The sequence below is a fragment of the Podarcis liolepis genome (genome assembly GCF_965112155.1).
Source record: "Podarcis liolepis genome assembly, chromosome: 11".
Lineage (NCBI taxonomy): Eukaryota > Metazoa > Chordata > Lepidosauria > Squamata > Lacertidae > Podarcis > Podarcis liolepis.
In genome coordinates, this window is record NC_139565.1 from 63,963,933 (window position 1) to 63,989,536 (window position 25,604).

General features: G+C 50.5%; 1 protein-coding gene across 2 annotated transcripts in view; it reads left to right on the forward strand.

Moving 5' to 3' along the window:
- Window positions 1-25,604, forward strand: part of CNTFR (ciliary neurotrophic factor receptor) — a gene marked incomplete at its 3' end in the record, with an annotated part of 437,882 nt that overhangs the window by 89,704 nt on the left and 322,574 nt on the right. For both annotated transcript variants that reach the window (XM_083466189.1, XM_083466191.1), the window contains exon 2: window positions 5,670-5,779. The remainder of the gene's footprint in view (window positions 1-5,669; window positions 5,780-25,604) is intronic.

Below are 25,604 nucleotides of genomic sequence, written 5' to 3' on the forward strand. Positions count from 1 at the left end.
CTATCGGGCGAGGCAACTGCCAGGGCCGCCCAATGCAGCCTCTTTGCAACAGCCAGGATGCTGGCGTTGGCAGGCATCTCTGCAATCCTTCAGCCTGCCAGAATCTGGGAGTTGCAAGATATATGCAGGCTTCCTCGTGCGGTGCCAAGTTTTCCAGAGCAATTTTCTTGCCGCTAGGACGTATGTAGCGTTGGGGGGGGGGTAGGTGGGTTAATTCTGACAGAGCCCCTTTGTGCCTTTTGGCTACTGAACAAGCCGCGATCCTCGTGTACTCGTCACTCCTTAATTTGTAATTACTTGTCTAATTGACAAAGTTGCATGCTTTTTCCCCAGGAGGAACTCTTTATATTTACTAATTCGGTTTGCTTTGGAGGGAAGCGGCCATTCTACACACTCTTCGCTGTCGTCTCCCCAGTCCAACCCTTCTTGCTAATTAGTTCTTTCTCACAGGCTGGCTATTAGTCAAGGTAGATAAGCAGAAATGTCATCCTCAGGAAGGACTTCGAGTTGGGAGGGAAGCCAAGGGTCATCTAGTCCAACCCCCGGCAATGCAGGAATTTGTTCCTCTTGAGGACCAGATCTGGGGGCAAACAGAGGTGGACTTTTGGCCTTCAAGCTGTTGGAACATATCCAGACTAGATGGGATTTGGGTCTGTTCCACAAATGTAAGGTTCTTCCGTACAGTTCTGTTGATGATTTCAGTTACCTGCTGCCAAAGGTTTTTCAATATAGGACAATGAAAAAATGTATGTTTAGAGAAGCATTATCCCTATTGCCTCTCCAACATTTTGATACCTTAGATAGCCCCTTTTTAAACAAAGGTAATGGAGTCCACCATATTCTAAATATTTTTTTTTTTTGTTATATGAGCTTCCTGTGGTTTCCAGCAACTGTGGAAGCAGAACTTCTCCATCTTGACTAGTAGCCCTCAAAGCCTTCTCTTCCTCCGTGAATTTGTCTCATCCTTTTTTAAAGCCATCTGGACTTGTGGCCTCTACTGCCCCTTGTGGGAGGGAGTTCCACAGTTTAACTGTGTGTTGCATGAAGAAAGGTGTTTTCTCTCTCCATAATCTTCCAACGTCCAGCTTCCTGGAACGTCTCTGAGTTCAAGTGTTACGAGAGAGGGAGAAAAAATTTCCTCTATCCATTTTCTCCAGGCCAGGTGTCATTTTATAAACTTCTATTATGACCCGACTCCCCTTGTTTGCCTTCTCTCTAAACCAGCGGTTCTCAACCTGTGGGTCAACAGATGTTGTTGGACTACAACTCCCATCATCCCTGAGCTCTGGCCTTGCTAGCTAGGGGTGATGGGAGTTGTAGTTCAACAACTTCTGGGGACCCACAGCTTGAGAAACACTGCTCTAAACCCAAAGCTCCCAAATGCCCCAAGCTTTCTCCATAGGGGAGTCGCTCCATCCTTTTGGGTTATCGCCCTTTCCTGAAGAGCCTCAAATGGATTGGACAAAGTCCATTCGGTCCAGAGCAAGAAGACTGCCAGTTTCCACGGTTTTGTGCAACCCACCCATCAGAGGGGGGTTCAGTGCTTGCTTTCCCCCTGCCCCCCCCCCCCCGCTGCTGTCTTCTCGCCTCTCCAAAACAGTTTCCAGCAAATAGCCTTGCTCCCTTTTCCTTTAATTCACATTGCTTGGGGGAAAAGAACACGCGCGCAACCCAATTTCTTGCTTGCCTGAGCCTGGGTCTGATTGGACTAAATGGGGGCCATGCAGAATACAGCTCATCCCCAGGGCCTACCTACTCGCAACATATTGATGAGCATCAACCCTCTCCTATCCATCTCCCCACCCACTTTGGTAACACGAAGGAGGACAAAATTTGGCACACCCCCTCAATTACCGGATTGGCCTGAATATAAGCTGCGGGTTGTTTTTTTCCAAATTCCGATCGTGAAAAGTTAAAGTGTGGCTTATATTCACGACCGTATGCTGCCAGCAAAGTGGCACAGCTCCCCCCCCCCCCCGGAAGCAGTGCGGGACAGCGGCGGCCAGCCCACCCACCTGCTACTCCCAATCCTTTCCCAAGTCATCGGAAGCAATGGGGGGAGGCCCCTGGCAAAGCAAGGCGGTTCCCCCCCCCCCGGGCAGCCCGGGAGCGCGGGGCAACGGCGCCCGTCCTGTCTGCAGCTCCCAAGCCTCCCCCAAGACACCAAATTTGAAGGGTGTGGCTTCTATTCTGGCCAATATGGTATTTCTTATTTTCATAATACAGTCATACCTCTTGTTACGTTTGCTTCAGGTTAAATCTTTTCATGTTGCGTCCCGCGGCAACCCAGAAGTACCGGAAAGGGTTACTTCTGGGTTTAGCCACTCGTGCATGCGCAGACACTCAAAATGACGTCACACGCATGGGGAGAAGCGGCGAATCACGACCCGCGCACGTTCAGATGCGGGTTGCATTCTGCTCATGTTGCGAACGGAGCTCCGGAACAGATCCCGTTTGCAACCAGAGGTACCACTGTAGTTCCTTTTGGTGCAGTTGGTACTGACTACTGCTTTCTGAGTTGCAACTTGCTGTCCCAAGACCTGTCTATTGAAGCTCCCCTTGACTTTGCGCCGTCTGCGGGGGAGCTTCCTGCGCTGTCCCAAATCTGGCTCTGCTCAACACCTGGAACAGGTACAGTCCCTGAGTGCCTGGTTTTGCCAAGGCCTCAAAGCTCCTTCTTGCATCTCATTCTGGGAGGTGGCTGGTGTCTCAATTTAGCCCTTGTTGCTTCCCTCCTTGCTTCTATCGGAGGTTTATTTCTGGTGGGAGGGGAAGGGGCTAGGAAAACAGCCTCCGATAGGTTAGTCTGGCTGCGTCAGTCTTCCCGGTTTTAAAACCTTTTAGCTTTTTTATTCCCCCGGATTTATAACCCTGTGCATCTAAAGGAGCCTCGGAGAAGGTAATAGCCTTTTACAAACACAGGGATATTGCAACATAAAAATATTAATTATAAAGCAATCAAGGTACAAGGGGAAAAAATGACAAGATAAAACGTGCCTATATATAAAAAAGACGCCCTAAAAATATGCTGTTGGAATAAACGCTTGATTATCCTAAGCCAGTAAAAGCTTGTCTAGACAGGCGGGGGGGGGGGGGTTGGGGGAGAGAGATTGGGATGGGGGCTTGCAGGGGAGGCAGCTCAGGAGCTGAAGAGCACCCACCAAGCGTTGCCCTCTGTGCCCTCAGTCCTTGGTCGGGTCACAGAGATGCTCTCTTGCACCAGGTGACCTGGGGTGAATGAACGGCCCAGTGGGGGGGGGGGCGACCGGGGTCAGCGTCACTTCCTGAAATATGCAAATAAGTTGATCCCTTCCCCCAGAGGCTGTTTGCCCTGTTATGGGAAACTTAAAGAGGATGTCTGCCTGCCTGTCTCAGGTTGCGAACATGATCCGTGCGGAATGCACGTTTGCAACCCGTGTCTGCGCATGCGTGGGTTGTGATTCTGCGCTCCTTCGCATGCGCAAAGCACGATTTAGCACTTCTGCACATGCACAACTGCCGAAACCCAGAAGTAACCCACTCTGGTACTTCCGGGTTTCAGCGGTCCGCAACCTGAAAAAACGCAACCTGTGGCAGCTAGTCTGGTGACTGGGAGCGGCCACTGAGACCATCTAACACCGGTCCTGAAAGTCCAACCTTGATTCCCGGTACATTTCCAAGCACAATTCAAAGTGTTGGTGCTGACCTTTAAAGCCTTAAATGGCCTCAACCCAGTGTACCTGAAGGAGTGTCTCCACCCCCATCGTTCAGCCTGAACACTGAGATGTAGCACCAAGGGCCTTTTGGCAGTTCCCTCATTGCGAAAAGCCAAGTTACAGGGAACCAGGCAGAGGGCCTTCTCGGTTGTGGCACCCGCCTTGTGGAACGCCCTCCCACCAGATGTCAAAGAGATAAACAACTACCAGACTTTTAGAAGACACCTGAAGGCAGCCCTGTTTAGGGAAGTTTTTAATGTTTAATGTTTTATCGTGTTTTAAATATTCTGTTGGCAGCCACCCAGAGTGGCTGGGGAAACCCAGCCAGATGGGTGGAGTATTAATAATAATAATAATAATAATAATCCTGTGTGCTGTCCTGCTTGTGGGTTTCCCATAATGGGCATTGGGTTGGCTGCTGTGAGAACAGGATGCTAGACTAGAAGGGTCATGGCCGGATGCAGTAGTCTTTTCTTTGATTATTATGTAGCGAGGCCCGCGAGCACTTGGGTGCAAATGGCGCTTTGCGTGTAGGTGTGCGCTTTCTGTCACATTTGTCAGTCATTGCTCTGGTGGTCTCCAGGCATCCTCGCTGCCTGCCTTGTGAATGATGGGCTGCCCGGTGGGAGGGGGGAAGGCACTGCTGAATTTTTCAGTGGCTGACACCTGACAAGCGTGATGAATGGGAGCCCGGCATGGGCTGCCGCAGTGACAAACGGACCGCTCCCTCCTTCAAGCTCCAGGAAAACTTTGCAATTATTTCCCAGAGCTTTGCAAATGAGTTTCTCAATCAGGCCCACGCGGGAGTTTCCCTTATTTACTCCTGTTTAATGGGCCTTCGAAAGATCAGATCCAGCAACCCGCTGGAAGTCAATGCAAGGACTCCCACGTGTTGCCAAGTACTTTGTGACAAAGTTCTCTATCTGGGCCATTGGACGCGGCACGGCGGCTTCCCAGTCCTGTGTGTGTAAGAAATTCCCTGGAGCTGCCTTAGGAACCTGTTTTTCAACAGCAATGCCAACCACGTTGAGCAGACTTGCAGCACGGGCGTCTTCTGCAGAGACCAAAAGCCTGCCAGCGCCATAACGTAGGAATGAGATAGTATTAATGGGTTCCCTCTGAAGAGCAATTGGCAGGCTTAATCCTTGGAAGAACGGCAGCCTTCCTTGCAGGAACGTCGCAAAGGGGGTTAAGATATCCTTGGCGATGGTGCTTGGAATACTTGCAGGGAAGTGGAGTCTGGAAAGTGATGTGGCTTTTCATTTTTCAACATTAACCAAAATGTTCTCAGCTGAATAACTTGGTTTTTGTTCACCTTTGAGACTTTTCTCTTATCCCTGACATGGCCATTTTCTTACCTGGGTGTGGAAGACTCATGTCTGAATCCTGGATTAGCCCTAACATCCTGCAGCCTGGCTTACCTCACGGGGTTGTAGTGAAAGAATTGAAGCACACACAGGCTTGCATGTATTTATATACTGCAATTGTATACCACCTTTTTCTCCAAGCAGCTCAAGGTAGCATACGTGGTTCTCCCCCTCCTCTTTCAATCCCCGCAAAAACCCTGAGAGGTAGGTTAAGTTGAGAGGCAGCGGCTGGCTGAAGGCCACACCCAGCAAGCTTCATGGCCAAGTGGGGAATTCGAACCTAGGTCTCCCAGGTCCTAGTCCCGCACTCTTAACTGCTCTGTCGCACTCCCAGCCGAGAGGAACTTCAAAGCCTCATGTACAGATGCCTGCCATGTAGAGAAATCACTCATATTTGCTCAGCATCCAGAAAGGCTGGATGTTTTTGGCTTTTCTGGACGCTGAGCGAGGCAAGGAAAAAAGGTAGCAAACGTCTCCTTTTTGCAAAGCGTTTTGCATGTGGCGGAGAGCAGCTCAGGGGCGGAACTTAGCAACACTAACAGCAGAAAGGGGGTGCAAAGATTTCCTATGATTTCACCTGACTCGACACCTGCTTTTATCTTTGTAGGAAGCCCTGGATATCAAAGGCGAGACCCCAGAACAGGGAAAGCGTGGAGAAGCTGAGAGGAGTTGGATGAGCAATTTGGTCCACACCTTGCTGCCTGCAACACCTGAGAGGTAAGGGCCTCTTGACTAGAGACCGATGCATGCTTATTCCGTATTCAAGGAGGTTACTGCTCAGGAAGCACCTGCAGGCTACTTCTGGGTGGCCCTCAAGTAGTTTGGTGATGTGTGAGAATTACTGCAGCTTCGCCGCTTGCTCTGTCCGTTGGCATGTTCTTGGCACAGAGTCTTCCCTTGATGATGCCAAACGCACCCTGAGTTTCTTCTGCCTTCTGGTGGGCCCAGCAAGCTCCGAATCCTGGCAAGATTGAGGCAGCTGGTTCCCAGGTCCAGGTAACTGATCAATTGCCTGCTTTGGATGGGGTTGGACTCCCCCAGAAAGTGCAGTCCAGGGTGCTCCTGGCTCCATCTTTGTGCCACTACAGCTGCAGGTGACCCTAGTAGCTAGGAGTTCCTTTTCCCAGCTCTCGCAGGTAAAGCTGCTACATCTGTCTCTTGTCCAAGATAGCCTGACTGCTGTTGTCCATATGCCGGTAAGCTCTGGGCTGGATTCCTGCAATGTGCTCTTTGTGGGGCTGCCCTTCAAGTTGGTTTGGAAGCTGCTCAATGGGGCACGATAGTTGGCCGGCTAGCATCTGCCTGTCTTGGTAGACAATGGTGAGATCAAACTGTTGGAGCGTTGCAGCGCCTGCTGTAAGAGACCAGTATGAGAGAGGCAGACCTGTTTTGTTGCTGCTGGGACAGGTGAAGGCGTCCAGCTGTGTTGCTGCAGATGCAAAAGCATGTTTCTTCTCTCTTTGCTTCTCCCAGAGGGCATTCCTCCTCTGGTCACTGCTGTGGATGCAAGACTCCACTGCCTGTCTTCCAGGTACTGTGAGTCGTCTGCAATGGATTCCCACATGGCTGGGTTCATGTTGCCAGCCTTCGTGTCACATTTGCAAACATCTTTGTAATGCAGCAGAGTGGGTCTGCCAACAGGCCTGGCGCCAGCATGTTCTCCCATGTTGAGTAGAGTTGCAGTGGCTGGAAGACAAGCAGTCGCTACCCGGCTAAGTTGAAGGTGCTCCTTTTGATGGATAAAACCTTATACAGGTGGGCAGCACCTCCCTCTGGGGTGGGATGATCTAGGGGGGCTTTGAACAGCCAGGGGGTGCTAGAGGTGTAAATGACAATCAGATTCTGGAAAGCTGGTATCCCTGGATCAACGACATCAGCTTTGTTCCATTAATTAAACTCAACAGTTTTATTTGGATTTTGAATAAGCATGCAATTAATTGTTAGCGCCTTGAATTTTATTGCGTTATTATCATCCTTAGTGGGTCGTGAAAACCTCTGTTCTGAACAATGCTTTTTGTAGAGCCGGGTAAGGAAAGGGCAGTGGGGATGAGCTTATGGAACTAATTTGGCAGTAACTCCCCCAAAATTGGGAACCACAGCCCTAAATGGCTTAGGATCAGGATACCTGGAAGACCATTTCCCCTCTTCTGTACCCGACGGATCACTGTTGAGCTCCTCCTGCAGGGCAATCTTATCAGCAGGTCCATTCCCCACAATGTAGGAATCGGGCTTTTAGTGTTGTGGCCCCTGCCCTTTGGAATACCCTCCCCTGAATATTAGACAGTGGCTGTCTCTGCTGCTTTTCTGCTCAAGACCTTCCTCTTCCAATGATCCTTCAAAGTGCAGATCTTTCCCAATCCACATCTGTACTGGAATCATTTTTGTGATGTTGTTATTGTTGTTCTCCACCAGTGCTGGATTTACGTATAAGCTAAACAAGCTATAGCTTAGGGTCCCACTCTCTTGGGGGCCCCCCCAAAAAATAAAGGAACAAAACCTGGATACTTCTTCTTAGTTGTATTTCAGTTCAACAATTACTTTGATAAAATACATATTTTCTTATGTGCAAATGGCTTTAGATATAGATATCTATTAGGTCCATAAATTACCATATAGCATATATTCAACACACACACAAAAAACCAGCGACAATTTGCTGTTGACAAAAGACAGCTGGACATAGAAAGGGCCCCATTACCTTCAGTAGCTTAGGGCCTCATCAAACCTAAATCCGGGCCTGTTTTGCCATCCTGGACTCCTTAAGAAAGGAGAATGGGGTAATATATATATATATAATATCCAGTATAGTTGCAAATACTTTTAATGACTCAGTGGATTTTTATTTTTATTTTTACTATTCTGCTCATGGAGGGCTGCACATTTCTAATAGTTTTTGCAACCTGACCAGCTCCCAGAAGCCCACGTTTCAGGCTTAGCATTGGAAGGGAGTGACTCGTGCTGTCCTTTGTTGCAGTGACTTCAGAGGAGTGTTTGTGTCTTTTGATCTCTCCTTTGCTCCTCTGAGATCTCCTTCCTGCATCTCATGTTCCAGGGTGATGTCATGAATGATACAGGCAGTAGCTGTGTCATTGGGATAGCGCTGATGTCGTTACGCCAGGCCTGGGGGTGATCTGAGCTCGGTCTGATGTCATCGCTTTGGAGGGCCTGAGATGCGAAAGTAATGAGTCAGCCGAGGATCCCATGGGGACTTTGAAGTGATTCTAGGAAGGTTCATCTGAATTTTATCTGATTGTTTCTTGCTTATGCTTGGATGCTGTTTGAGAATCTATCTGAAGCCTGCATAATGCAAGGCAAGGAACTGCTTCTTTGCCACCAAAGGGGGGAAATGGAAATTTCATTGTTGTGGGATTCAAACCGATGGATTTGAATTTTGTTTTTGTTTTTGAGATGCTCTAATCTGTAATAGGTTTTTGCTCATGATTGATTTTGAGTGATTCTACCTCTTTTTCAGGCAAATGATTGACATTTCCTTTTTCACCCAAAAGGGCATCGTTGTTCTGTAAGTCCCTTTAGAATCCCTGGAGAGATTTTATTAAATCCAAGTGCATCACCCCTGAGATTATATAGTCAATAACTGGGAAATACTGAGAGAGGGACGGAAGAGAGCAGTTGTGGTCCTCAGCCCAGACCCAGGTGGGGTTACAGGAAGGGCATCCCTCCTGGCTTGAAAAGATGGATCTATCCAGCAAGTCATAGATGGTCCTCAGGCTGTAGGATGGGATGGTTGCAAAAATGCACATCTGAACACAAGCAGCTCATCTCATCTCCCCAGTCTTAACTTCGCATTGTTTCTGAAGGTACCCTCTAAATTCCCAATCTCTGCTTTTCCCATTTTTTATTTTGTGCATTTTGTTGTATTAATGAAGGTCACCCCACACATTCGATCCTGATTTCCCCCTCTTGCGTAATACACCTGCCAAGGTGTTGTTGCTGTTGTTAAATTGTTCTTGTTCCTTAATTATCTGCCCTTCATTCTAACGTCCCAGGGCAAGTTACAACATATAAAGAAACAATGAAACACAGCCACTTTTAAGTTTTTTTAAACAATCAAACGGTGTATATATATAGAGAGAGTTCATGAAATCAATAAAATACGCAAGCATTAAAAACACTTTAAAACAACTTGCAACCATAAAAAAATGAGCCATGTCCTTAAAACAGGCACCTCAAGTGTCCAAGGCTGGGACAAAGAAATCTGTCTTCAGCATCCTCTGGAAACTGTGCAATGAAGGTGCCAAACACACCTCTGTGGGGAGGGAGACTCTCAGCTTGGGGGTCCCCACAGAGAAGGCCCCCTCTCACTTTTGGTCTTACTCCCACATGAGCCCCTGAAGGTGGAGGAACTACTCGCTGCTGGGTTTTTTAGTAGGAGGGCTCTTAAAGCAGAGGTTGGATGGCCGTCTGTCAGGGATGCTACAGCTGGGATTCTTGCATTGCAGAGGGTTGGACTTAAAGACCCTTGGGGTCCCTTCCGACTCTGATTCTCTCTTGTGCTTTCGATCTCATTGCTGCCTCGCTTCAGCAGCACCAGCGGTGTGAACGGCAGAGGCTTCTTCTGTCAGCAAGCTTGACATTTCAGGCTGGACTTGCCCGCTTGTAGGATTCAGAGAGAAAAGCTTTCGTGTTTGTTTAAGACCAGGATGCAGAGACATGCGTGGCTGCTCTTCTGTCTCTTTGCCCCCAAATCTCTGGCCAAACAACAGCGTCTAGTCCAGCGAATGTCCGTCAAAAGCAAGGGTCAGAAAACTCCACTATCCCTGAGACCTTGTGGGGGCCCCGAACTATATGTATATCTTTAAAAATGAACAAATTCCTATGCCCCACAAATAACCCAGAGATGCATTTTAAATAAAAGCACACATTCTACTCATGTAAAAACGCGCTGATTCCTGGACCGTCTGCGGGCCGGATTGAGAAGGCGATTGGGTCGGATCCGGCCCCCGGGCCTAAGTTTGCCTGCCCATGGTCAAAAGGCACGCCAGCAATCGCTTCTGAGCTACCTGCAAAAGGTGTCAAACATGTGAGCTGCTCTTTCCGCTTTTGGCCCCCGTTTGGGCAGGTAGCATGGGGACTTGTGATGTGGGGGGGGGGGTCAGGCTGGGCACCCCAAGGCTCATTGTAAGGAACAGGCATATCTTTCCGGATTGGTCTCCTTGGGACTCCATTGAGCTCATGCGATGGACTGGGTAGCCATTTTTCTTATCTAGCTTGCCATCAAATAGATACTTTAGCTGAGATTCCCGCATTGCGGGGGGGGGGGGGGTTGACTAGATGACTCTTGAGGTCCCTTCTGGCCAGTGTTCGAAATTCAGATCTATAAGCTAGGTGCCAATTTGCTCCTTAAACCAGGGTTGCCAAAACGGAAGGCCTAGTTGCCATTTTGGGGCCAGCAAAATGATCAGAAAACAGCAAAGGTTGCTAGGTTTATCGAATGTGCAATGAGAATAAGGGCCACTATCCAAACGATAATCTTGGCCATTTGATTGCCCTTTTTACCCATTGCTGTCTTTTTAATTTGTATATATTTTATTGCTTGTTTTATGTTGCTATGGCCGTTGGCTAATGCGAATAAAGTTTAATTTATCGATCTTTTGGGGCCAGGCGGCTTAAAAATAGTGTTTTTCAATACGACTATTTGGTTCCTGAAATTCGTTCTGATTGTGCAGATGAAATATAGGACGCACTTTTCCCCCTCCAAAAATGAAGGGGAAATGTGTGTGCATCCTATGGAGCGAATGCAGGATTTTGCTGAAGCCTGGAGAGCGAGAGGCGTCGGTGCGCACAGACCCCTCTCGCTCTCCAGGCTTCAGGCAGCCATCCGCAAGCCTTCTGAGCGTGCCGGGAGTTCCCACTGCGCTCGGAAGGCTTGCGGATAGCTGCCTGTTCTGGGGGCTGGGGTTGGGGGAAGCTTGGGCTTCCCCGTCCCTAGCCCTGCAAGCTCCTGGACCTGGGGGGGGTAATATTTCCCCCCCTTTATTCCCCCCCTAAAAACTAGGTGTGCCTTATGGTCCGGTGTGCCCTATGGAGCGAAAAATACGGTAACTGATAGAATTCTACGGGATGTGTTAATATGTGTGAAAACAGGCGAGACCCAAAGATCCTTCTGTACCTCCAGATGGCGGAGATGTCATGCATCGTTCTGGCGCCAGAGCATCCTCACTTGGTTGCGAGCAGCCGACAGACAGGTGCAAAATGCGCCTGGTGGAATTCGAATGCTGCTTTTGGCTCTAGAACTGTGTGATGTTATGATCCTCTACCATGCAGCTTCCTATGTTCCTCTCTCCCTGGTGATTTTCCCTTTCCTCTTCTGAGGCTTTACTACCCCGGTTACCTCCTTTTTAATCCCGCGCTACCGTGACCTTACAATTCCCCCCAGCTCAGCCCCGGAGTTATTTGCGTTCCTCCTCCTTTTTCCTCACACGGAGCCCCCGCCGACCTGGTGACTCCCCGTTTTTCCTTGCTCCCTTTATTTGCGGAGCTGCTCCAGCCCACGGAACGCTGCTAATAATGGCAATTACCGTTACACGCCGGCTACAAGGTACGGCGGTGGTAATGGGATCCAGAGGGACGAAATTAAAGCGATATAATATGCTAAGATAAATTAACGTTGTAAAATTAGCCACGGGTCTAGTCGAGAGATCTGACAAATGTCTCGTAGCTTTTGTTACGAGCTCGGAGCCCGGCTCAATTGGATTAGTGGCCCAGAGCAAAACAGACAGGAGCGGAGGGAGAAAAAGGAGTTTATGATGGCTCTCTCTGCCCACATGTGAATAGTTAAGTGTGGCTGCTTTCTCCTCCCTGCCAGCTCAGCAGAAGGAACTGCCCTTGCATGTTCTCTGAGAAACAAGACTTCTCATTGACTTAAGAACAGAAGAGGAACATTCTGAATCAGGCCAATGGCCCATCCGTGGCATCCTTTCCTCAGAGTGGTCAACCAGAGGCCCATGGGATTTGAGCAAGCAGGATTCGAACACAGGAGCCCCCTCCCCTTCAGATGCAGAGCACAACCGTCATCACTGTTGTTGTTGTTGTTGTTGTTGTTGTTGTTGAGTTGTTTAGTCGTGTCTGACTCTTTGTGGTCCCCTGGATCAGAGCACGCCAACCACTCCTATCTTCCACTGCCTCCCACAGCTTGGTCAAGCTCATGCTGGTAGCTTCGAGAACACTGTCCAACCATCTCGTCCTCTGTCGTCCCCTTCTCCTTGTTCCCTCCATCTTTCCCAGCATCAGGGTCTTTTCCAGGGAGTCTTCTCTTCTCATGAGGTGGCCAAAGTCTTGGAGCCTCAGCTTCAGGATCTTTCCTTCCAGTGAGCACCCAGGGCTGATTTCCTTCAGAATGGAGAGGTTTGATCTTCTTGCAGTCCATGGGACTCTCAAGAGCCTCCTCCAGCACCATAATTCAAAAGCATCCATTCTTCGGCTATCAGCCTTCTTCATGGTCCAGCTCTCACTTAGCTTTAACTATACAGGCTTTTGTTGGCAAGGTGATGTCTCTACTTTTTAAGATGCTGTCTAATATCTTACTAGGCATCACTAGTAGCCATGAATTTGTCTAATCCTCTTTCAAAGCCATCAAGGTTGGTGGTGTCCCATCTTCTTAGTCCTGGCCACGATGATCAATGGCCAAGGAGGATGCAGCACAACAGCCTCTGGTGAGCACTGGGTTGGCTACCCCTGTTCCAGAGGGCTAGGAAAGGAAAGTTGCCAGGCTGATGGTAGGAGGATGACCCTGTTAATCCTGGGAAGGAGGTGGCACTTGTGAGGGGTCCCCTCTTCCTTCTAGGGGACACGGGTGGCGCTGTGCTCTAAACCACTAAGCCTCTTGGCCTTGCTGATCGGAAGGTTGGTGGTTCGAATCCCCGCAACGTTGTGAGCTCCCGTTGCTCTGTCCCAGCCCCTGCCAACCTAGCAGTTTGAAAGCACACCAGTGCTAATAGATAAATAGGTACCACTGTGGCGGGAAGGTAAATGGGGTTTCCTTGCACTCTGGTTTCCGTCACGGTGTCCTGCTGCGCCAGAAGTGGTTTAGTCCTGCTGGCCACATGACCTGGAAAGCTGTCTGTGGACAAACGCTGGCTCCCTTGGCCTGAAAGCGAGATTTGACTGGACTTAACCATCCAGGGGTCCTTTACCTTTTTACCTTTACCTCCTCCTTCTCCTTGCCTGGAAGCTCAAACCATGATGACGATGCTAAATTGTGGTTCGTACAAACCACCGTTTGGTTGGTGTTGGAACTGACTATGTGTCGAAACCAAAATGCGCATACTCTAGTTCTCATCCCTATACATCCTAAGGGGTTGATGTCAGTTTGAATGTCCCTTTCTGAATCCTTCTCCATCATAGACTCATAGAACTGTAGAGTTGGAAGGGACCCTGAAGTCTAGGGGTCAGCAAACTTTTTCAGCAGGGGGCTGGTCCACTGTCCCTCAGACTTTGGGGAGGGGGCTGGACTATATTTTTTGGGAGGGAAATGCACAAATTCCTCTGCCCCACAAATAACCCAGAGATGCATTTTAAATAAAAGGACACATTCTACTCATGTAAAAACAAGCTGATTCCCAGACCATCCGCGGGCTGGATTGAGAAGGCGATTGGGCTGGATCCGGCCCCCGGGCCTTAGTTTGCCTACCCATGATCTAGTCCAACCCCCTGCAATGTAGGAATCACAGTAAAACCATCCATGAACGATGGCCACACTTAAAAATCTCCGATGAAGGAGAGTCCAGCACCTTCCAAGGGAGTCCATTCTACTGCTGAACAGCTGTCACTGTCATTTGAATCCATTGGTTCAGGTCCTTCTCCCCTCTGGAGCAGCAGAAGCCATGGGTTCGAGTCTTACCCTCCGGAACAGGAGAAAACAAGCTTGCTCCACCTCCCATAGGGCAGCCCTTGAGATATCTGAAGATGGCTATAAGCTGGTGGGCTTCATGGATAGCTCAGCTGGCTAGAGCATGGTGTTGTAAATGCCAAGGTGGCAGGTTCTATCCCTGCATATTCATTCCTACATTACAGGGGGGGGGGGGTTCTGATCTATTCTGAGATTCTGATCTATGTGGAATGTCCAAACTGAGAAATCTAAAGCCTTTATGTGCCAATTCAGAGGTTGAGAGTAGAGCAGTTTGATACCTCGCCTGTCTGTGACGTGGGATGGAGAGAAGTTGGTTGTCAAAAAATATCCATGCGTTGCGGAGCTCACTCACTCCTCCCCCTGCTCATTAGGGTCTTGAGTGGAAGCAAATTTAAACAGCGGCAGAGCGGTAAATGCCCCCACTTTTCCTGGAACTTAAATTTGGGGGAAGAAATGGATCTAGCCGGTTGAAGCAGGCTCTGCTAATGAGACAACAGTGCAGGATGGGCTCAGCTGGAGGGAGAAATAATTCTCTTCCCCCACCCCTCTCAAAGCAGTGGCTGAGGAATGGGCGGCCAGAGCTGTTTTTACAGATTTGTAAATGCAAGCTAATTGTGTGTTTAATGGCTGGCGCATACCAAAGGGCCCTGGCAGGGCAGGAATGATTTAGATCTTGCTTAATAAAGCATATGATCTGGCCCATTAAAAAAATAAATAATAATAATACCGCAACCATTCCAGTCTTTGAGCCCTGGCAAGGCATGGCAGCTGTGCTCTGATACACTGATAAGTCCCCCCCCACACACACACCAAAAAAGGGGGGTCCAAGTAAAATAGGAACAAGGGTTTTGTGGGTGGGTGGCAAGGAAAGGCTGAGTGGAGGTGGGCTTTTCTCTTTCTCAACGTTGTAGAATAACTTTTGTCAACCTGGTGCCACATCTTCAAGCCTCAGCCAGCACAAACTTCCTGCACAAATTTCTATACAGTGGGAGTCTGTTCAATTCCTGAAACACTTCAGGAACCAAGGCACAGTTTCTGATTGGCCGCAGCAGCTTCCTGCAGCCAATCAGAAGCCCTGGAAGCCAGGCTGGGCATTCAGCTTCCAAAGAACATTCGAAAACCAGAACAATTACTTCCGGTTTTCGTTTGTTCAGGAGCCGGAACGTTCAACTCCCAAAGCATTCGGGCGCCGAGGTTCCATTGTAGTGTCATTCTAATTTGTTTCACATCTTAATGAAAGGGAACATGAGAAGCTGAGAAGTAGCCTTGCAGATAACCATGGTCAATGCTAAACCATCATTGAATGCATAACACCGGTCTTGAAAGACCTACATTGGCTCGCAGTATGCTTCTGAGCACAATTCAAAGTGTCAGTGTGAAAAAAGATATATATATATATATACAAATAAAGCTGTACTCGATGGATGAAAGGATATCTGATGTCTGACGTGATTGAGAATCAGAGAGCCAGGGACGGGGAACTTAAAAGTGTTAAAATCGAGATGTGGAAATACAAAAACAACGAGGAGAGGCAGGATTGAGATTTGGAGCTATGCTTCAAGGTCCAGACTATGGGAAGTCCCGTAAAATTAATAATTATAATTTGGATGATAATTTGGTCTTTTTTTATTTTAGTTTTTATTTTAATTGGATTATGATTTGGTATGTTAATTGGATGTTTTTTATTGGAAAATTAATAAAAATGATTTAACAAAAAAAACCCCAAACTGTTGGTGCTGACCTTGAAAGCCCCAAACGGCCTTGACCCAGTAGACCTGAAGGAGCATCTCCACCCCCATCGTTCAGCCCGGACACAGAGATCCAGCGCCGAGGGCCTTCTGGCAGTTCCCTCCCTGCGAGAAGTGAGGTTACAGGGAACCAATGGTGGCCCCTGCCCTGTGGAATGCCCTCCCATCAGATGTCAAGGAAAACTACCTAACTTTTAGTAGACATCTGAAGGCAGCCCTATTTAGGGATGTTTTTAATATTTGATGTTTTATCGTGTTTTTAATACAGAGGTGCCCCGCAAGACGAATGCCTCGCAAGACGAAAAACCCGCTAGACGAAAGGGTTTTCCGTTTTTCGATGCGCTTCGCAAGACGAATTTCCCTATGGGCTTGCTTCGCAAGACGAAAACGTCTTGCGAGTCTTGCGATTTTTTTCGCTTTCCCCCCTTTTTCTAAGCCGCTAAGCCGCTAATAGCCTTTTAGCCACTAAGCCGCTAATAGGCTTTAATAGCCGCTAAGCCTTTAATAGCCGCTAAACCACTAATAGCGCTAATCCGCTAAGCCGCTAATAGGGTTGCTTCGCAAGACGAAAAAACTGCTAGACGAAGAGACTCGAAGAGACTCGCAGAACGGATTATTTTCGTCTTGCGAGGCACCACTGTATTCTGTTGGGAGCTGCTCAGAGTGTCTGGGGAAACCCAGCCAGATGGGTGGGGTATTAATCATCATCATCATCATCCTGTGTTCTGTCCTGCTTGCAGGTTTCCCATAATGGGCATTGGGAGCCGCCTGGAGTGGCTGGGGAAACCCAGCCAGATAGGTGGGCTGGAAATAATAAATTATTATTATAAAGCAAGCCAAACCATGGATTGTGAAGCTGTCTTGTCCAAAGGAGCACACCAGAGCATCAGGCCATGGGCCCATCCAATCCAACCTCCTGTTCTCCCAGTGACCCATCAGGTGCCGCAATGGGAAATCCGCAAGCAGGATTTGAGCATGAAAGCAGCTCTCCCTGTCTAGCGGCCATCTTCCTCGCTGATTACTTCTAGCAGGATCAGTACCTCGATTTTTCATGGCACGAGAAGTATTTTGTTCTTCCAAAGCGTGAAGAGGACACAGCAGCTTTGGGGTGCCTTTAATTGTGATGTAAATGAGCAAGAGCGCATCAGGGGTCTGCCAGCGCATTATGCAAAAATCTGGAACTCTTAAAGCTTTCCAGAGTCTCCTCTCCAGGACTCTTCTTTCTTTCTTTCTTTCTTTCTTTCTTTCTTTCTTTCTTTCTTTCTTTCTTTCTTTCTTTCTTGCCTGCCCCTCACCAGCATTCTCTCATATTGCTTGGTTGGCAGTCTTTTAAGATGAAAGTCCTGCACTGGATCTGTAAAAACAACATAAGCTAGGATTAATGACATCCATAGCTGTACTCCTTGCAGAGTTTTAAGGTTCCACATCTCAACTTCTGTCCCCAGAGTGAACTTGCAATGTGTGCTTTAATCTACTTTGCTTTTTCCCCCTTGTACTGTTTACATATTGTTCAGGTTGTATATGCGAAAATGAAAGAATATATATGGTTCCTGCATCGCATGGCATTGGACTAGATGACGCTTGGGTTCCATTTTTATTCTTGTTATTGTTGTATTATTATTAATGTCAGGGGTTTAGGAGCAGAGGCACGGGCAAGGGAGGAAACAGAGAGCGAAGGGGAGGAGGCAGAAGAAAAGATGAGTGATGACGACGACCCGAGATCTCCTAGTCTTTCCAGTGAATCAGAGGATTCACAGAAAGGAGCACCAGTGGCCAGGGCAAGGGGGGAGTCTAGGGGGGCACCCCAGGAAGATAGAGCCAGAGGGGACTCAGGGGGGAGCAGCTGGAAATCGGGACCAGCGTCACCGCCAGGGAGCAGGGAAGAGGAAGGGAGCCAGGGGGGAAGCGCTGGCAGCTCACCACAGGAGGGAGGGCATGAGTCAGGAGTGGCCACACCTCCATCGGGGAGCGAAGAAACGGTTAAGAGGAAAGTGGAAGGTTGGGCGCGCGCGCCAAGTTCAAATGCAGAGGAAGGCGGCGCAGTAAGCAGCCCCGAAAGGGAGCCAGGTCCTAAAGCCCGGCGCAAGGAGGCAGGAGGGTCCGGGTCAGCGTCAGAAGAATCCCGGAAGGAAGAAACCCCGGGGGGTAGAGGGACCCAGAGGAGGACAGTCAGGCGGAAAAGGTGGAGCAAGGCTAGGATATTAAGTTGGTGCACACGGGGCGGAGACTCAGACGGAGCTTCGCCGATCTAGCTACTAGACGTAGAGTTGCGCGCAGCAGCGTGAGAATGGAAACTGTAATTCAATAAAGACTTTTACTTAATGATCGCTGGCTAGCGTGATCCTCTGTGAGCTAGGATCTTCAAGCAACTCTGACAGTAAGCTCCGTCTCACGATTGTGGGCATCTACAGCCTCGAGGAGGGGAGAGAAACAGGTGCCTACTAGCGAGCTCACGAACGGCAGACGACATGACGGCTGAGCAGCAGATAGAGGAACTCAGAAAAGCAGTGGCACAACTGAATGCCGAGGCTCTCGCATCCAGGAAGAGAGAGGAGGAGGCAGCTGCTGCCTGCAGGGATCTCCAGGTCAGGTTAGACGTGCTGACAAAGCAGACACCCCGGCAGGAGGGAATTGGGTTGGCGAGACGGACAGGCGGGCTGGTCTCTCACTTCGATGGGAACCTGCAACAGTATCCCAACTTTAGAGCCGACGTACTGTGCGCACTGCAACTGCTGCATAAAGACTTTAGAGATGAGCAAGAGAGAGTGGGATTCATCATGTCCCATTTGCATGGGGATGCTAAAGCATGGCTACGCAATTTATGGAGAGATAAGGATCCGGCGCTCCAGAATGCAGATGCCTTTATTAAAGCGATGGATGGGTGTTTTTTATCAAGTATTGACGTGGATCTTGCACGGAAGGAGGTGCATGGGCTGAGACAAGGGAGGGCCAGCGTCAGGCAGTATCATGCCCGCTTTTTCGCCTTGGTCAGTGCCCTGGAATGGGACAGAGATTCGGCTCCTGTAAGAGACCTCTTTTGGGAGGGGCTGCACAACTCGATTAAAGATGAGATCGCGAGGGGGGAGAGACCCCGAACCACCCAGGAGGTCGTTCAGAGGGCACTGGCAGTGGGGGTGAGGCTGGAAGAACGTCCGTGGAGCAGGGACGAAGGGCGTGGAGGGCGCGAACCAGCCAGGGGCCCCTCCTTCCTTCCCAGAGAAGCAGCGCGGGCGCAATCCACGCCTCCGCCAGGAGGAGGAGCCGAACCTATGGAGGTTGGAGGTGCAAGGGCTCAGTCAGCAACCAGAGCCCTAGCACCGGCAGCAGTGAAAGCGAAGCCTCCTAGAGGGAACAGGAAGTGTTACGTCTGTGAGGAGCCAGGGCATATGGCAAAAGAGTGTCCCCAGAGGCTCCACAAGCTTACTGCAGCCTCGGCAATGGTGACTGCAGCAACGCAGCAAGGAGAACCACAGCAGGGAAACGACGCAGTCTGGCTGGAGGAAGAGGCCCTGGGGCCCAGCCAGACGTGTTAGTGACGCAGTCCCCAGAGGTTTTACAGCCCGTGAACCCCCTCCCGCCCAAACCAGTGGTGAGGCTCACCGCATCTCTCCAGCTGCCCAATGGAATCACCATTGACGTGCCCATCACAGTTGACTCGGGCAGCAACGCGGACTTTATAGGGCAGGACTTTGTCGACAAGCACGCTATACAGTTGCTGCCGGCCACACTGCCCCTGCAGGTTGTCACGGTGGATGGCAGGGAGTTGCTAGGGGGGCAAGTGGTGAAGCAGACGCCGCCCATGGCGATGCGACTTGGAAATCACAAAGAAATCATCAGCTTCAATGTCACTCAACTATCGGATACGCCCATTGTATTGGGAATGAGTTGGCTGGACAAGCACAGCCCAACGCTGGCTTGGTACCAGAGGCAGCTGATCTTCGGCTCTTCCTTTTGTGCTGAACACTGCATCGTGCCCCGGCAGGAAGGAGAGGAAGAGGAGTCACAGCTGCTGCTAGGCACGCTGCAAGCGATTCCCCACAAGTACGCAGAATTTTTGGAAGTTTTCTGCGAGAAGGAGGCGGACAGGCTGCCCCCTCACAGACCATATGACTGCAAGATTGACCTGCTGCCGGGGGTGGCGCTGCCTAAGGGGAAACTGTATTCCATGTCAGAGGACGAGCTGCAGGAACTCAAACAGTTCATAGATCATAATTTGGGGCGCGGTTTCATCCGAGAGTCCAAGGCAGCGGGGGGCAGTCCAGTATTCTTTGTTAAAAAGCGAGACACGCCCCAAAAAAGACTGGTCGTGGACTATCGCATTTTAAACAATGGGACCAAGCCGTCGGACTTCCCCATGCCCCGAATCGACGACCTCCTGGTGAAGGTGCGGAAGGGAAAAGTGTTCACCAAGTTAGACCTGCGAGGGGCGTACAACCTCATTCGTATGCGGGAGGGAGATGAGTGGAAGACGGCCATGTTCACGCCACTGGGTACCTACGAATACAGAGTTATGCCCTTTGGATTGCAAAATGGCTCCCACGTTTTTCAAGCTTTCATGCATCACGTGTTGGCGGGACTTCTCTACAAGACGTGCGTCTGTTTCCTAGATGACATCCTGATCTTTTCGGAATCGCAGCAGGAGCATGACAGACACGTCAAGGAAGTGCTGACCAGACTAAAGCAACATAGGCTCTACGCCAAGCTGGAGAAGTGCCAATTTGACGTGACGGAGGTGGATTTTCTGGGCTACAAGTTGTCTGACAAGGGGCTCGCCATGGACAGCGCCAAGGTTCGCGCGGTATTGGATTGTAAGAGTCCACGCAACCGGAAGGAGGTCCAGAGGTTTGTCGGCTTTGCGAACTTCTATCGCAAGTTTATCAAGGGCTTCGCTATGCAGACAGCGGCCATCACAGACACGCTTAGCTCCAAGAAAAAGAAGTTCCTTTGGACAGAGCAGGCGGAGCAGTCCTTTCAGGCACTCAAGCGTCTCTTCGCGTCGGAAGAGCAGCTGCTTCACGTCAACCCCAGCAGGCCGATGAGGGTGGAGACAGACGCCTCGGACAGAGCCGTGGGGGCGGTCCTGCTGCAAAAGGACCAGCAGGGGGTGTGGCGACCGGCAGCGTTTTACTCCAGGAAGCTCAGCAAGTCCGAGCAGAACTACACCATCTGGGACAGGGAGTTGCTGGCCATTCATGCAGCGTTCAAAGCGTGGAGGCACTTCCTGATCGGCGCCAAGCACACGGTGCAGGTTTGCACGGACCACAAGAATCTGGAGCACTGGCGCACGGCACAGTTCCTAAACCAGAGGCAGATACGTTGGGCTGAGTTTTTTGCGAACTTCGACTTCCGCATAGAGTATGTCCCGGGGGACACTAACATCATGGCGGACGCCCTCTCCCGTAAGCCACAGTATCTGGAGGACGCAACGCCAGCGGCCGCCATTGCACATCTTCGCACCAACAGTATGGGCGTGCGCCGCGGCCACCGTGGACCTGGAGGCGGTGCGACGGGCGTTGCAGGATGACTCCTTCGCGCAAGCAAAGATGGCAGAGGTGCAAAGGGGCACGGCTGCGGCCGACGGTTTCCAGCTACGAGATGGATTGCTCATCCGTAAAGGGGCCATCTACGTGCCGGGAGACGACCTTCGCGCCAAGGTGCTGCAGCAGCTGCACGACGCGCCCACGGCCGGGCACTTTGGCAAGGAGAAGACGGTGGAATTAGTAGCCAGGGATTTCTGGTGGCCTGGAATGAGAGGGGAGGTCGCAGACTACGTGGCGAGGTGTGACACCTGCCAGAGGGCCAAACCAGTGCACAAACCGCCGGCCGGACTGTTGGAACCGCTGCAAACTCCGGTCGAACCTTGGGAAAGGGTGGCCCTGGACTTTGTCACGGATCTGCCCAGCTCGAGGGGCAAGACGGCAGTGCTGGTGGTGGTGGACCTGTTTTCCAAGATGGCGCATTTCATTCCGTGTGCTAAGGTGGCCACGGCGGAGCAAACCGCCAAACTGTTCATAGACCACGTGTTCAAGGTTCACGGTCTGCCACGGTCTATTCTGTCCGACCGGGGGCGGCAGTTCATCTCGAATTTCTGGCAGAAGCTGATGGGCTTCCTGAACGTCAAGATCAACCTGGCGTCGGCGAGACACCCGCAGACCAACGGGCAAGCGGAGCGGGTCAATGCCATCATGCAGCAGTACCTGAGATGTTATGCAAATCAACAGCCTGCGACGTGGGTGGATTACCTGCCGCTTGCCGAGTTCGCCTACAACAACACGAAGCACGTGTCCACGGGGGTCACGCCGTTCTTCGCCAACAACGGGAGGCACCCCAGAACCTTCCCGGGACTGGAAAGAATGGGGGAGGGGGAGCCGCAGACAGCAGATGCGTTCGCGTCGGAGCTGCAGGAAGTCCACGATCAGCTGAGGCGCCACCTGGAGCTGGCCAAGCACGCATACAAGGTACAAGCGGACAAGCACAGAAGGGTTGGCGAAGAGCTCCACGTGGGAGACTGGGTCTGGTTAGCAGCCCACGCAGTGCCGGCCAGGTCGTTGGCCAAGAAGAAACTAGGGCATAAACAACTGGGGCCCTACCAAGTCGAAGAGCAGGTCAACCCGGTAGCTTTCAGACTGGCACTTCCGGAGGGTTCCAGAATGCATCCGGTATTCCACAGATCGGTGCTCACTCCCTACAAGGCACCGCACAGGTTCCAGGAACCCGGAACGCCGCCGAGTCCGGTCAGAGACAGAACAGGGCACGCGGGAGTGGCACAGAAGGAGCGCATCAACGAAGTCACGGAGATTTTGGACTCCAGATGGGGGGAAGAGGGGGTAGAATACTTTCTCGCCAAGGAGGGCACCCCGGCCAGTGCGAACAGCTGGGTGCCGGGCTACGCCTTGGACGAACCTCTCCTCAAAGACGAGTTTCATGCCCTCTTCCCCCATAGACCTATGCCAGCAGACTTTTTCGACGACTGGCTTTTCACGCCCACGCTTTCGGCCAGCACTTTCCGGGGGTTCGACTCGGACGAGGACCCGACACAAGACGTCCGTTCTCCGGAGGGGTCACCCTCGGGATCTGCATCAGAACCCTCGTATTGGTGGGACGATAGACCAGAGGAGCAGTTCCGCAGAAGGTGGCTGGAAGGCCCAGGACGAGCAACGCCGCCAGGAGGAAGTGAGGGAGAGACGGACATGGACGTTTTCGGGGACGACCCTGGTTTCGAGCACGGCGGCACAGAGATGGAAGCGGAGGTGACCGTTGTCGACGAGAGCAGGGAGGAAGACCCGCGAGACTTCAGATGGAGGCCCGCCACGGGAAGCGACCGATATCCGACGTTCGTCCCTTTGCAACAGCAGCCCCCAGCTCCAGCACCGGAAGGAGGGGAGGGGGGAATGGGGGGCTTCGAGGGGGGGATGGATGTCAGGGGTTTAGGAGCAGAGGCACGGGCAAGGGAGGAAACAGAGAGCGAAGGGGAGGAGGCAGAAGAAAAGATGAGTGATGACGACGACCCGAGATCTCCTAGTCTTTCCAGTGAATCAGAGGATTCACAGAAAGGAGCACCAGTGGCCAGGGCAAGGGGGGAGTCTAGGGGGGCACCCCAGGAAGATAGAGCCAGAGGGGACTCAGGGGGGAGCAGCTGGAAATCGGGACCAGCGTCACCGCCAGGGAGCAGGGAAGAGGAAGGGAGCCAGGGGGGAAGCGCTGGCAGCTCACCACAGGAGGGAGGGCATGAGTCAGGAGTGGCCACACCTCCATCGGGGAGCGAAGAAACGGTTAAGAGGAAAGTGGAAGGTTGGGCGCGCGCGCCAAGTTCAAATGCAGAGGAAGGCGGCGCAGTAAGCAGCCCCGAAAGGGAGCCAGGTCCTAAAGCCCGGCGCAAGGAGGCAGGAGGGTCCGGGTCAGCGTCAGAAGAATCCCGGAAGGAAGAAACCCCGGGGGTAGAGGGACCCAGAGGAGGACAGTCAGGCGGAAAAGGTGGAGCAAGGCTAGGATATTAAGTTGGTGCACACGGGGCGGAGACTCAGACGGAGCTTCGCCGATCTAGCTACTAGACGTAGAGTTGCGCGCAGCAGCGTGAGAATGGAAACTGTAATTCAATAAAGACTTTTACTTAATGATCGCTGGCTAGCGTGATCCTCTGTGAGCTAGGATCTTCAAGCAACTCTGACAATTAATAATAATAAAATTAATATTTGCACACTGCCCTATGCCCATAGATCTTAAGATCGGTTCACAACATAAAATTACAATATAAAAAACAAAAACAAAATCCATAATAAAAATTAAGAATAAAACCCAATGACCCCCCTTCCACAACATGTTTAAAAGGGCATGGGATGTCAGTCAAAGGCCCTGCAATTCTGCAATTCAATGAAAAATGAAACATGATTTTTTTAAAAGTAAAAAGTAAAAAAAGATGAAATGTGCAGGGCCCCTTTGGACTGGTAGGGTTTTTAAATATTATCTGTAGGTATTTTCTGATGCAATAATACTGCATTAGTGATGGATTTGTACCGCAGCATCTATATATTATTCTGGTTTATTAGTTGTTCTGCAATGCTTCCACAGTGCTACCCCATCCTTGTCGTCTGGGGGGGGGGAATCTCTTGTGCTAGGAATGAAAAAAGTGGAACAAATCCCCGTGGACATTTTCAGCCTGAACCATTGCAGGATTTCACTGGGATGCCTCAGGACTTGTACCGACTGGAAATGAAGTGCCTGCCCACCCAAGAACATTTGCAGGCATGAACAGTATTGGCAGTGAGGTCGTGTCTGGCCTCCACAATAACGTAATGAGCCCAAACCGTCATCAGTGCACAATCAAAAGGTTGCCTCGATTTGGTCACAGCTGCATATTCTTGAGAGCATGTTAAGGACACATGCTGGTAGGGTCAGCATTGATGGAGTCTCCTTGGCTTCTGCCCACGGTGCATGCTGGAGATGCAGGACTTAGAGTTGGATGGTGTTCTTCCTTGGCGATAACTCATCATTCTACCCGGACGCTGAAGTCCAGCGCCGAGGGCCTTCTGGTGGTTCCCTCACTGTGAGAAGCAAGGTTACAGGGAACCAGGCAGAGGGTCTTCTCGGTGGTGGCTCCCACCCTGTGGAACGCCTTCCCATTGGATGCCAGAGAGATAAACAACTACCTGACATTTAGAAGACATCTGAAGGCAGCCCTGTTCAGGGATGTTTTTAATGTGTGATATTTTAATGTATTTTTAATCTTTTTTGGAAGCTGCCCAGCCAGATAGGCAGGGTACAAATAATAAGTTGTTGTTGTTGTTGTTGTTATTATTATTATTATTACTCATAGGTTGTCTTCCATGAACACGGTCTTAACAGTGAGTCCGTTAGTGACTGTGGAGGCCAATTCTGGACCCACACATCCTTCCACAGTGGGGACATTGGGTTCCAGGCGGGAGCTGATCACGGTGTGGATTTGCCAAGCGTGCCTTCCTCTTAGCACGTTTCTCCCTTGCGTCCTGAGTTTGAGTGCCTTGCGCACCATTTTTCTGGGTTCCTCCTCTCTCCTGCGGGTGAGGGAGCACCCTGTTGCAACAGATCAATAAAGATCAAGCTTACTAGCGGCTTTGCTTCTCAATATTCTCTGGTTGGCCTCTGTTATTTTCTCCTACCAATAGGGAACCTACGTAAGGACTGTATATGGGCTCTTGGATACCCCATAAGGTAAAAGGGCAATTTTTGTTTACAACAATGGTAAATACTCAGTTCCTGAATCCAGGACACAGGCTGACACTATACATACACAAAGATGCCCTAAAGACAGGTAAGCAAAAGACAATTAAAAATATTATAAAAAAGGAAAGCTTTCCCCATTTCCTTCCTCCTTGCAGAGAAACATTTGAGGTCAATTTGGGAGAGTCAAAATGGCTTCAGGATTGTTCTCCTGTACTATTTCAGACAT